This window comes from Delphinus delphis, chromosome X, assembly GCF_949987515.2.
Source record: "Delphinus delphis chromosome X, mDelDel1.2, whole genome shotgun sequence".
In the NCBI taxonomy this organism is placed as follows: domain Eukaryota; kingdom Metazoa; phylum Chordata; class Mammalia; order Artiodactyla; family Delphinidae; genus Delphinus; species Delphinus delphis.
In genome coordinates, this window is record NC_082704.1 from 48,179,300 (window position 1) to 48,193,484 (window position 14,185).

At 36.1% G+C, this 14,185-nt stretch overlaps 2 non-coding genes across 2 annotated transcripts; both read left to right on the forward strand.

Annotated features, from left to right (window-relative positions):
- Nucleotides 1-3,882: 3,882 nt before the first annotated feature.
- LOC132419046 (U6 spliceosomal RNA) lies at nt 3,883-3,989 on the forward strand. Its single transcript, XR_009518070.1, has one exon. It is a non-coding gene; the product is annotated as a U6 spliceosomal RNA (small nuclear RNA).
- A 9,891-nt stretch (nt 3,990-13,880) lies between these two features.
- Nucleotides 13,881-13,983, forward strand: LOC132419065 (U6 spliceosomal RNA). Its single transcript, XR_009518081.1, has one exon. It is a non-coding gene; the product is annotated as a U6 spliceosomal RNA (small nuclear RNA).
- The last annotated feature ends 202 nt before the right edge of the window (nt 13,984-14,185 follow it).

The following is a 14,185-nucleotide window of genomic DNA, read 5'->3' on the forward strand; positions in this document are numbered from 1 at the left end:
TAATATAAATTACTACAGGAAAACATGCTGGAACAGCTGGATGACCATGGACAAAATAAAATTAGATCAATACCTAACCCTTTACACTAGAATAAATTATTGATCAATAAACAATTTAAATATAAACTGTGGATGATAACATAAATGAATACATGTGTAATCTTGAAGTAAATATGGACATTCTAAACATGACACAAATGCTAGAAACCAGAAATGAAAGAATGAATAAATATGATTGCATTAAAAACACATATCGATAACTTAAAACATCCAACAAAAATTTTTTTAAAAAATGGATAAATGGGGAAAATATTTGCAACATAGATGGTAAATGATTAATGACCTAAATATATTAAAAAACCTCAAAAATTAATAGGAAATATCTAAACTCCATAACAGAACAATGGACAAAAGACATTAATAAGCACTTCAGAAAATAAGTACAAATGGCTAAAAACTCATGAGTAAAATGTCATACCTTTAGTAGTGACAAAATTATGCAAAATAATACAAAATACTATTTTTCCTGAAGCAGATTAACAAAGTTTAAAAATAATTAATAATACCTAGTGTTGATGATTGTACGGGGAAAATGGGCCCTCTCATACAAACATGGTATGAGTATAAAAATAGCAAAACATGTAAAAGCATTTTGACAATATAAATCAGAAGCCTTAAAATGCATATTTTTAATCCAAAAAAAATCACTTTTGAAGACACTATCATAGGGAAATAATTTGACAAATATACAAAACTATATGTACAAAATGCTCATTCTAGCATTATTTATAATAGCATATAACTTAAAACAACTTAATATCTATCCATTGGTATTAGTTACATAAATTATGGCACATCTTTGCAATGCAATACTACATAGCCATTAAAAATCATTCATTCAATCATCCATTCATCAAATATTTATTGAATGGCAGGCATATTACTAGTTTCTGGGGATACAGTTTTTAAAAAGTCTATATATTTATCTTCCTATAGTTACTATCTATGCAGAAAGTAAACAGAAAATAGACAAAAGAACTGTAACCTGCAATAAGAACTTGATGGAAATAAACAAGAGGCTGGGAGAAGTTAGCAGAAGGACTTAAATCCATATTTATTTATATGCAGGGCTTAACTTCCCCCAAGTAGACACGTGTCAAGGATTCAACTACATGGAATATTCAAATTTGTTTCAAGACATGTTTAATATGTGCTATAATCAATCAAGCTCCTTATGATCTCTCTTACAGTCTAGAGAGCAGAGCACACATGCCAGTTAAAATGTGTCTTTCCAAAAGGGTGGTGAATTCAGAGTCTCTATCCTATAATCAACAGAGATATCACCACCAAACTCTGCTGGAATAGTCAGACCATGTGAATTCTGCTCTCATACAGCTGTCTCTGGACTTCAACATCGACCACCTGCTCAGATTCTTCACCTTTTCTCTCCCTTTATGTTGATCTCTGTTTACTTGCAGGGCATCTCCTTCTAGTATATTGAAACATATGAAATTACTGATATTTATCCATTTTGGACCAACCGAAATGACAATTTCATATGATCAACTTCTTATTAAAATAAAAATCCTCCATGTCAAAATCCTGAAATACTTTTTTTTGGACTCACCAAGACAAATGTCTTGCTCCTCTGCTGCCCACACTGCAGTTGCTACAAATGAGCCATGAGCTGACGTCAGTAATGGACTCCACTTACAACACTAACGTCTCAACTATATATTTTCTCCTAAATTCTGACATTTAGAATAACATGCTATAATTTTATACTTTATTTCCATCATATCACTTATCTGTTTAGCCATCCTACAAGAGAAGAAGATGGGAGGAAAAGGTATTCAGTTGAATATTATTCAAGAAAGCTCTATCTCTTTCAGCCATTTTTGAGGGGAATACTAGCAAACTTTAATTGTGTGAACTTAAAAGATATTTGCATGACCTCTGCAACAATCTAGAAAATGAAGAAGGTATTCATCAAATTTATTGTACAAACTGTAATATTTATAGAGACTTCAGTATAGCTAGCCACTATTGCTACAAACCTTGGAGTCTGACAAGTTCAAATCCATGAACAAATTTCTGAGTTAGTGTCCTCACGTGTAAAGTAAGGGTAAGAATAGGACCTGCCTCATAGGATTATTAGGATAATTAAATGAGATAATACATATAAAATGTACTTAATACAGGCAGACACATAATAAATGCTCAACTAAAAGTAGTTTTCTAGCCTCTTAAAAAAACATTTTTTATTCTTTAGCCTAATTCCCTAATTATAAGATAGAACCTAGACAACAGAATTGCAAAATGGGCAGCATTTTGCATTTTGAGGTGGGAAAAAAAACATAGAAAATTCTTTACTCTAAATTCTCCATGAAGGGGCCCAGTGATTCCACATTTGGCCAATGCTTCTACTTGCCTTTCAATCCTAGTGAAAGTGAATTACGCAGCCAATTGAAGTAAAGACTGAATGACAGAGCAGAAGAGAGTTTCCCCACCCCCAATTGAATCCATGGAACATTATTTTCTCTGTGCAAAGGAGAAACATTTAGCGTTATTCTGAGTGAAATATATATCACAGTTTATAAATTGACCTTGTAAGATTTTTAAAAGTGTACCCTCCCCATTAGGCCTTGAAAATATCGAGTGGATATACTTATAATTGAAGCCACTTCACTTGGGCTTACCACAGCTCAAGTAACTTTTCCTGGCCAGCAGGTAAAACAGCTGCTGAATGTCAGGGTGTCAGAGATTCAGCCTTGGGTCATCCTCAGCTAAGGTGAAGCAGATGCCCAGCAGCTGTCTAAAGCAGCTCAGTAGCCAAATGAGGGTGAACCAGCATAGCAAACAAAGGACAAAACTTGAAGTTTTCTAAGATTCCAAGATGTCAATCTCTAAGCCAGGTCAGCAAACTCTCTGAACTCTTGGAAGTTTTTACTTGAAAAGACTCTCAAGTATTTGTTCCAAAGTTTTAAGGGGCGGCATAGCCAATGGCACCTGCAACTGACAAGGACCCATCCTTCAAGATGTGCCAAAGGCCTACTCTGAGCACTTTGGGCACCAGAATGTTAACTGCAATTATCATTTTAGAAGGCTCTTTCTTAATATTGGATTGACTTCTTCATAAAGACAGAAAAATTATATTTGCCTAAGTCTAGATCCTGTCAAGATTCTACTTTTCTTTTCTCAACTAATTCTGAAATTATTCCCCCATGCAGACAGCAAGTCAATAAAGCCCAGTAGAAAAGATCCTATGCCGCAGAGATCAGATCCCAATTCGGCACTTACAAGGCATAAGACATTGGGCAAATTGCCTTAGTTTAAAAAATCTGTAAAGTAAATATAATAGCATACCTACTTCATAGGGTTATTGTGACCATTAATATGTAACTTGATAGAGTGCTTAGCCTATATAACTCTGCTTAAAAAATATTGGTTCTTTTATTATTTTAAAATTACGTTTTATTATACTTGATCCCAACCAGATCCTCTCTTGTTAACCAGCTCCGCATCATTCCTTGTTGTTTTTTGGCTGAATCCTACTACAGTCCATGTTGGTTACAATCAGCAGAGAACTCTATGCACAGTTGCTCAAAGGATAGGGTCTTTATTAAATGTTTCTACCACTCTGGCCACTTATGTCCTCATTAGCTATTGCACAGATTCATATTGCTGGAACTTAAGGTGGGGATGTGGCTCCCTTCCAATCAGCACTCTGAAAAAAAAAAAAAGCCAGTTGCTATCCAGAAAAACCTTTTCTCTGTCTCATCTCCAGGCTAAATGGAAAGAGGAGTTTAATAGTTTGCCCTGTCTTTGGCTGTATGCCACCCAAAAACATTCAACCATTACTAAATTAGAAATGACTTCATGGTGCTTACTTCAGCAGCATATACACTGTAATTGGAATGATTCAGAGAATATTAACATGGCCTCTGCACAAGGATGACATAACAACTCATGAAGCATTTCATAATTTTAAAACAGGCACTTTCATATATTGTGCTGAAAGTGAAAATGATAAAACCCCTATAACAGTGAATCCAGCTATATCTTCCCAAATTGCAAATGTATTTACCCCTTGATCCAGCAATCCTGAGTTTAGAACTCTATCCTTCACATATATGAAATGATGTATTTACATTGCAGACAGAAAAAATTAAGATGTTCTCTATACATTGATATAGAGAAATATTCAAAATATGTAATAAAAAATACTGTTTCGAGATATGAAACAGATTAACTTTTGTATAAGGGGCATGAGAATATATATTTACATTTGCTTGTATTTGCATAAAGAAACAGAATAAACTAATAAAAATAATTACCTATATATGGATAGAAAATTATAGCCAGCAGGACTGCTGCCTATTTTTAGAAATAAAATCTTGTTGGAACACAGCCATACCATTTGTTTCTGTATTGTCTATGGCTGCTTTTGCACTGCAATGGCAGAACTGAGTAATTGCAACAGAGTCCACATGGCTTGCAAGCCTAAAATATTTATTACTTGGGCCTTTACAGAAAAAGTTTGCCAACTCCTGACTATAGGGTAGTAGGAATGGATAGGAACAGGGATGGAAGTAAGGCTTCTCAATGTACACACTCTTTTATATGTCTTTGGTTTTTGAACTTTTGAATGAGTGTATTGCCTTTTTATAAAAATAAAATAAAAACAAAATCAATGAAATCTTGTTTGAATCTTCTGGGTAGGAAACAGACAACAATAAACCTAGAGCAGGGATTTGTGTTTGGGCTTTGAGCAGCCCAAACAAATTTAACAAATATTTGTGAAATTAAAAAATAATCGGGCTTCCCTGGTGGCACGGCGGTTGAGAGTCTGCCTGCTGATGCTGGGGACATGGGTTCGTGCCCCGGTCTGGGAAGATCCCACATGCCGCAGAGTGGCTGGGCCCGTGAGCCATGGCCACTGAGCCTGCGCGTCCGGAGTCTGTGCTCCGCAACGGGAGAGGCCACAACAGTGAGAGGCCCGTGCACCACAAAAAAATAAAAAAATCAACTTAGAAAATTCATTTAAAATGAAAAAATTACATTATGGTTACTCCCTGTGTTGCACTCTCAAAAAATCACCCACATATACAATAGCCTGGAGTGTTCTTGTTTGGCTACTTCATACACATATATGGAGTCTACTAAGAGCCAGGCACTGTGCTAGGCAGGTAGTGAGAACTATATTTGTTGATATTATGATTAGACACTTTTAATCTAATATATATTGAGCTCTTATTATGTGTTACATGCTGTTTTCAGTGCTTTATATACATCATCTCATTTAATCCTCACAAAATCCCAAATTTATAACTTCAGCCCAGTCTTCTTTCCTGAACTCCAGACTCACATAGCCAAACTGCCTACTCAGCTTCTCCATTTGGCTGTCTAATAGACATCTCAGACTCAATTCCCCCAAAAGTGAACTGGATATTTCTTCCCACAATGTAACTGCTCCATCCACAGCTTTCTATATCTCATTGGACAGCAATTTCATCCTTCCAGTTGCTCAAGCTGAAACACTCAGAGTCTTCCTTTAACCTCTCTCTTCCTCTCATATGACACATCTCATTCTCCACCTCTAAAATTATCTAGAATCTGACAACATCTCATCATATCCACTACCACCACCCTATTCTGATGCTCTGGGCCATCATCATCTCACACTCAACCTTGTCACTGATTTCCTTGTTTCTCCTCTTGCCCCTTTACAATCTATGTCCAACATAGCAACCAGACTTATCCCTTTAAATGTAAGGTTGGTCATATCACTCCTCTTCTCAGTACCAGATAATGTCTCCCTTTTTCATTCCCAGTAGAGGCCATTATCCAAGCCTCTATTCATCTGAGGCCTACTCTGATCATACTCTTTAAAAGAAAAATTCTGTCCTCTCAATTCCTACCCCAACTACTCCTCCTCTTACTCTGTTCTATAATTTATTTTTCTGTATCATTTTCCTCTTTTAACCCTATATCATTTCTTTATGTCTGTCTTTTTGTTTATTGTCTGTCTTTGTGGTAAAAAGTAGACTCTCAAATATTTGTCAAATTAATAAACAATTTCTTGGGATGTAGGGATTATTTCTTCCTCCATTGTACAGAAGAGGAAAAAAGGCTCAGACAGGTTAACTGATTTGCTCAGAAAATTAATCAGGAACAGGGCAAGGAATTAAACCAGAAACCTCAGACCCTAAAGTTCATAGTCTTAACCACCCAACAACTTCCTGCAATTTATGGTTTAATGCAGGCTATGCCCACCTCTGTGTATATTGCTCAGGCACAAGGGTAGCTGCAAAGCAGGATCAGCAGTTGTCATGGAACTGGAATATAGCTCTCCAGAGAATAAAGCAAGCAAATGGGAAAAACACATGGGTGATAAAATGGTGCCATTCACGTTGACAGTTTCTGATATAGCCTTACCTGGATAATGGCAAAAAGCCATACTTGAAGGGTTTTACCATCAACCTACATTTTCTTCTTCACTTACTCTGCACAATTGTGTTAATGATACTTAGGCCAAGTCAAATAAAACATTTCCAACTGCCTGAGTTACAGAGTCATTTCATGAGTAAATATCCATTAACGTTTCATGCCAAGGCATGGTAGGATTGTTTAGGCAGAGTCCTTTGGGTAAAAGAGCCCCAGGAAGTAGAAACCTTTGTCAAAATGTGAATTGTGACTAAGTCTTCAGTATCTCCTCTTCAGGTGGGCTTCAACTTCTAATGCAGCCTAAGGGGCAGAGAGTGTACTGAAAGAATTCACAAATTTTCCACAGAATTCCTGTGACCTAGTAATTCTGCTCTCTTACAAATGCCTACTAAATGTTTTATTTTGCTTAGTGAAAACATTTAGAGGATGGTGGCACTCAGAATATGCTTATAGCCCAGTTCCTCCTGGGATAGGCTGATGGTGGGCTCTGGGGGAATTTGCCTTTCCCAGTTCCATATAATTTGTCATGGTCTGCTCAATGCCCAGTGGGAGTAAACCAGGTCAGAGCCTTTTAAACTGGGCCCTAGGGCCCCTAAGGAGCTTACTAAATTCCGTGTAATATTTTACAGGTAAACTTTAGACCTCAGATCCTTTTGTAAAAGTGCTGATTTTTTAAAATAACTTTTTGTGATTGCTGATTCTGTATCCAGTCGTTCCCTTTTCTCAAAATTATAGTCTTTTCTTTTCTCTGTAGTGTAAGAAAGAGAATACAGTGGCTTAGAAAACTGATTCTAGAGCCAGAATGCTCAGATTCAAATCCTGACTCAGTCATTCACTATGAGTTCATAAGGTTGTTAGTTAACCTCATTAATCTGTTCACTCATTGGTAAAATGGGCTATTTTGAGAAATCAATGGGATCAAATTCGCAGTTAATATTGTAATGTATGTAAACGTTTAGTATGATACTGACATATAGTACTCTTATTTTTGTATGCTCCCAAGTATGAGATTATATAAAGGGCTCAGAGTCTGCAAGACTAGTTCTGGAATCCCAGCTTTGCCATGGACCACTGTAGAACTTTAAGTTAAGCAACTTTATTTCCTCCCACCAAATTTTTTTCATCATAAAATGAAAGGATTGAATTAAGTAATCTGAAGGTTCTTCTAGTTCTAACATTGAATAATGTTCTATAATATTCTATAATAAGGACCAATCCAGAAAAAAGTTATACGGTAGTTTTCAGTTCTAGGCCTAAAATGTTTAACTTCATAAGTAATACTGTGAAAAGAAAATTTTCATTCTAAAACATGTAAGATCTATTCTTAATTTTACTCCCTTAATATTTGCCTTCTTATTGTAGATCACAGCCCCCCCAAAAAATGTCTCATTTTTGCAAACCAGCATGTATTTTGTTTCATGACAATTTGCTTCCTATAAAGAGATTGCATTATCAAACTTTACCACTCATAGTTTAACACATTTTCCTCTTTAATATAAAGGTTATTTTACTTCAGAAAAGTACAACTCTTTTAATTAGAAAACAATTGAATGATGTTTTATATTGTCTCATAGGGATAAAGAATTTCCCATTTATCTAGTACTTGGGGAGAAATCACAGTTGGGTTGAGGCAGTGCTCATTTCACTTAGTGAAAGTAACCTGATCCAACTAGAAACAGAAATGGGGAGAAGACTGTCCTACGTAGATCTAAATGTCCAAACGATTCAGAGCTGGTCAGCTTAAAGAATGAAAATCTGTGTATTACTTAGTTTTGCTGTGGTAACAAATGACTCAAGAATCTCAGTGGTTTGTAATGACAAAGGTTTATTTCTTGCTTGTGTTACATGTTAGTTGCAGGTTGGCGGCAATGCTGTGCTGCCTCATGTGACTTCTTCCAGGATCCAGGCTGAGGAGCAGCTCCCAATCTGGACCTACTACTCTCTGGCAGGGGGAAGGCAAGAGAGCTTATAAAACCACCTGATGGCTCTTGGAGCTTTTCCTTAGGACTGGCATACTGTCTGTGGTGATCATATTTGTTTAGCCAAAACAAATCATATGGCCAAACCTGAAGTCAACAGGGCAAGGACATATACTTCCTGCACAGAAAGGTATTGCAAGTCACATGGAAAGGAGTAAGGATACAAACTCCTCTTACAAGGAAAGGGCCAGGGAGTAATTAGGAATAATGATACTATTAGGATAATAATTAGTATTAGTACTATTAGTAATTAGGATAATGATACTGCTTTCTGAGTCAGAAATGTTTATTTTTCTTTCTTCTACATGCAAAATAGACTCATAAATCTGGTCGTGTTTCTCTTTGCTAGCTTGGTAAACTCCATGAGGACAAGGCTATGTCTACCTTACTAATGTATCCTTAGCGTTGTGCTTGAAACATAGTAGCTGCTCAAAAATATTGTTTAATTAATGAACGAAGGAATAAACTGAAATAGCCTGAATGAATAGCATATTTCCTTTTTGTCTGGAAAGGGACAGAGAAAGTACCCATGAATTGATGACAGACTCCATAAAGCTGAAGCAGGGCTCAGAAGTGGATTTAATGACCTGGGCCTATGAAAGACACTAGGTTTTTCTCTGAGCTGATACGACTGTGTTCTGTAGAACTGGGGAGAAATCAATTTGATTAAAATGAAGCTTATGGTTTGTAGTGCTATTTAGAGCTGATTAATGATGAACTCCTCTCATCAGAAATGTAATACCCTGACATTCTTTCCTGGGTTGCAAATAAGTTTCCATGTAGCCGGCTGACATCTCCTTGACAAACCCAGAAGACAGAAAGCTTTCTTGGCCGACTTGCTACTCATTAAACTTTAGTACCCACCCACTCACAAAGAAATCTTTGAAATTAGTACATGAGAGTTTTCTATTTTGATGGCTTGATGCTATTCGGGAGAAAAATAAGATTTTATCCACAACATGAAAAGAAACTGCCATTATTTCAAGAGAAACACTGTCTTTGTGATACCTTGAATTTTAAGGCATTTTCCTCCCACTTTTTTCTGAGCTTTTGAATATGTATGAATCATCAATATATCCAGGGAGGCAGGAATCACCATCGTCTTTGTAATGATGATAATGCCAAGGGAGACAAAATGACTTGCTGACGGCAGAGTGAGTCAGCGAGTCAGCAGCTGAGTCAGAAGCAAAGCCCTGGTTTCCTAATTCGCAGGCTGGCGGTCTTAATGCCCAGGCTTCTGGCTTCATCTCATGTCCCCTGGCACTGCTGGGGCAGCTTGGAGGGGTGATATTATTCTGCTTTGTTGCAGCTCTGGTGGGTTCCTTCTGCCTCAATGTATTTGCTAACAAAAATTACACATTAGTAATCCTGAAAACTAACAAAAGAGAGGGTGGGAATGAAGTCATGCAGATGCATATTCATATAATCATTTGCCATGTTATTATAGCTCCTTTGAGTACACAAATTCTGATGGCAGCACATAGCCAGAGCACGTACTCTGCAAGTGCCCTGTAGCCTGAAAAGTGAGTGTGTGAAGGCAAGAGAAACAGAGAGCTCTGAAATGTTAGTTCATCTCCTTCCCACTTTTTCAAAAAAACTTCTCTCTCTCTTTATACATGAGGACAGTTGAAACACAAAGAAGGTTTGCTGCTGGCCATTTTGACCAAGCCAGAAATGCACTTCTCCTAATATTATGCTATAATAATTAGTTCATTCCCATTACACCCCTTGGCTATTCAATCCTGAATGAAGGAAGGAAAATTTGTAGCGGAAAATAGGAGGCTGTTTTTGCATTCTTATTACAGAGCAGAAAAATGAGTGTCATGTTTCCTCCATCATCAATTTTTTTCTCTCTACTGGATCTTTCCTGCCAATAATTAAACATGTGTTATTTCAAAAGAAGGAAGGAAGGAACTAATGAACGAACGGATCTTGACCCCACTTCCTACTCCAACTATGCCTAATTTTTCTCTTTCATTTTACAGCAAAACTCCTCAAAAGTGTGAGCTATACCAGCTGTTTCCAGTTTCTTCTCATTTTATCTTGAGCCCATTTCAAGCAGGCTTTGCTAAGATCTGTTTATTAAATTGACTGTGTCACAGTTACTAATAAGCTCCATATTGCTAAATTCAGTGAGTGATCAATATTCAGTGTTTGGTCATCTTAATTGAGCTTTCTGCAGCATTTGACACAGTTGGTGGTCCTTCTGCCTCTAAATACTGTTTTTTGATTTGTTTCCAGGATGTCTTACACTTTTAGTTTTCTTCCTACCTCATTGCCCACTCCTTCTCAGTCTCCTTTCTTACTTTTCCTTATCACCCATATCTTAAAACACTGACATGCTAAAGGGTTCAGTATGTGGTCTTCTTCTCCTTTCTAAACTCATGTCTTTAAAAATGTTCCATATTGAATAACTCCCAAATGAGTTACCTCCAGCCCAGACATCTGTGAAATTCAGGCTAATACTGTTAATTGCAATGCCATTCTTCTAGTTTCTTAGACCAAATCCTTAGAGTGATTTTTACTCTGTTTCTTTTACACACTAAATCCAAATCCATCAGCAAGCAAATCCTTTCAGCTCTACCTTCAAAATATAGTATATCCAGAATCTTACCATCTTTCATCACCTCCACACTGCCAGTACTCTGGTCCTTCATTATTGATATAGCATCCTAACTGATCTTCCTGCTTCCACCTTTGTTTTCTTTCAGTCTCTTCTCAGCACAGCAGTGAGAATAACCCTGTCAAAACTGAAGCCAGCTCATGTCATGGCCCTGCTTCAGAGTCTTCCAGTGAAAAGGGGAAAAGTTTTTAAACGTTTCGAAAGGCTTCTAATATTACTCCAAGTAAAAGCCAAGGTAAATTGATACAGGGTCTAGCCTCCCATTACCTAATATCATCTCTTACTACTCTTCCCACTGCTCACTCTACTCCAACTGTTCCCAAAAATGTGCGCCAGATATGGATCTGCTTAATGGCTTTGCACTTATTATTTTCTCTACCTGGGAAACTCTTCATCCAAATATCTACATGATTCACCTCCATACTACATCTGTGTCTTTATTCAACAGTTAACTTCTCACAATGGAATATTACTCATCTATCAAAAAGAATGAAATACTGTCATTTGCAGCAACATGGGTGGACCTAGAGATTATCATACTAAGTGAAGTCAGACAGAGAAAGACAAATATTATATATCACTTATATGTAGAATCTAAAAAATAATACAAATGAATCTATATACAAAACAGAAACAAACTCACAGACATAGAAAACAAACTTATGCTTACCAAAGGAGAAAGGGAGGGAGTGGAGGGATAAATTAGGAGTATGGGATTAACAGACACAAACAACTATACATAAAGTAGGTAAGCAACAAGAGTTTACTGTATATCACAGGGAACCATAATATCTTATAATAATCGATAACAGAAAATAATCTGAAAGAAAATATATATATATATGTCTATATAAAACCGAATCACTTTGCTGTATACCTGAAACTAACACAATATTGTAAATCAACTATAATTCAACTGAAAAAAAATTTAGAAACCAACTTCTCAGTGAGGCCTTCTCTGGCTACCTGATATAAAGTTTTTAAATTTCCTTTTTCTCTTTGTACTTATTACCACCTAGAATATTATATGTTTTATTTTTATGTTATTTTCTGTCTTTCTCCACTAGTCTCAGAGAGATAGAGATATTGTTTTTGTTTTGTTTCCTGCTGGCACATAAAACTTTATTCATGCTAGTGAACGAGTGATTGGATGAATGAATGAATTTAGTGGTAATAACAAACTAATATTTTATATGTAGATAGCAATTAGCTCCTACTGAATAATTAATCATCCCCAAATTTAGTGAGTTAAAACAACTATTTAGCTCATGATTTTATGGATCAATAATTTTGTCTGAACGCAAACTAGACAGTTCTTCTGGTCTTGGCTGGTCTAACTAATGTATTTTAGTCAGCTGCAAGTCAGCTAAGGAGTTTTCCTTCTTAGACTTAGCTCGCTGTCAGCAAAGAAAACATTGGCAACTAAGCCGCATGCCTGTCATCATTGAGAAGGTTACTCCGAACTGTTCACCTGGGACCTGGACAGGGTTCCGAGAGAGAGCAGAAGTGTGCAAGGTCTCTTAAGACCTAGGCTAGGAACAGCCACAACATCATTTCAGCCACATTTTATTAATCGAAGAAAGTACAAGAATAGCCCAGATTCAAGGGGTGGGTAAATAAGATCCTCCCTTTAATGGAAGGAGTTACAAAATCACATTGCAAAGAGGCATGGATACGGGGAGGGGGGTGATTTCAGCCATTTTTACAAACAATCTAAAACTGTAGGCTACCAAGGGAAGATCAGAAATCCTGTCTAGAGAGCTTTCTGAAACAGAAACAGATGACCAACTCAACTGAGTGGTTCAGCCTAAAACAAGAATTAATAATCTCTCAGTATCCATGTATCTTTCAACAAGATCAACCTTTCTATTTAAGTAATCTATCTTCCACTTTTTACGTCATTTACGACTCAGGATCGATATTGTGAAACAACATAATAGAAAAGAATAAGAACAGTGATTTTTAAAACTGAGTATTCCATTTTTAGATTCATTTTTCTGTACACATTTATGTGGGAGACAATTCTCCATGGGTCTCTCATGTTTCTACAAGTCTTCTGAGCACTATAAGTTTTCATTCTGGACCATCTTTTCAAGTACATTTATATAGCAAATGGCTTTGGAAGATAAAGATACTGACTCCTTCCAGAGCAAAGAGCAGGTTTGTTTACTCTCTAGTGTAATAAAGATATTATCTCCTTCTAGGAGATATTGGAGATATTATCTCCTTCAGTCAGGTTTGTTTGCAGCCCACTGTAAAAGATTCTGGTTCCCTGAACTCAGTGTTCTTCAACTGTGACATAAATGCACTACATGTACAGAATTCACCTAGGACCACTCCATATTGCCCCCATGGAACTTGAGGGCAAGAGGAACTGACGTGAGCATGAAGATCATACTGCCTACTGTGCTGTGAAAAATGAAGTCCTTTGAATCTGACCCAGTAGTCTTTTTTTTTCTGCCAGTATCCATGAAATGTAGCAAGCTAACTGGTTAGCTTGCAAGTATGGTAAAAAAAATCCCAGAACTTTCACAGTTCTTAATTTTTAAAAAATAATTTGCATTCTTTAAATAATTATACATTTAAATCATATGGGTACATACCAGGTTGTTTACAAATATGGTGAACATAAAAACATCATCACTTTTCTTTGAGTCTCTACAGTATAATCTATTATGGTTTGGCTACTTACGGGAACAAATATCTTACATGAAAGTGAACTGTTCTAGATTTTTTTCTGCATGTAGTTTACTCTCCAAAGTAATGTGCACTTTTTAAAATCACAAAGTTCCACAGAAGTAAAACTTCTTGTTTAAAAAAAAATTCCATTTTCACTTCAGCAGTACACATACTAAAGTTAATATGATACAAAGAAGATTATTAAGGTCTGTACTCAAGGATGATATGAAAATTTATGAAATGTTTCATATTTGGGGGAAGAAAATGAATAAAAGAATGTCTTGATAATATAAATAAATATATAAAATAATATACAATATAAAATAATAAATATATATATATATAATATAAAAGAATAAAAGAAAAAGGAAGATTAAACAGTTGGGTTAAATATAAAACTAATAATAAGATGGTAGATAAAAGCCAGATATATCAATAATCATTTTAAATGCACTGA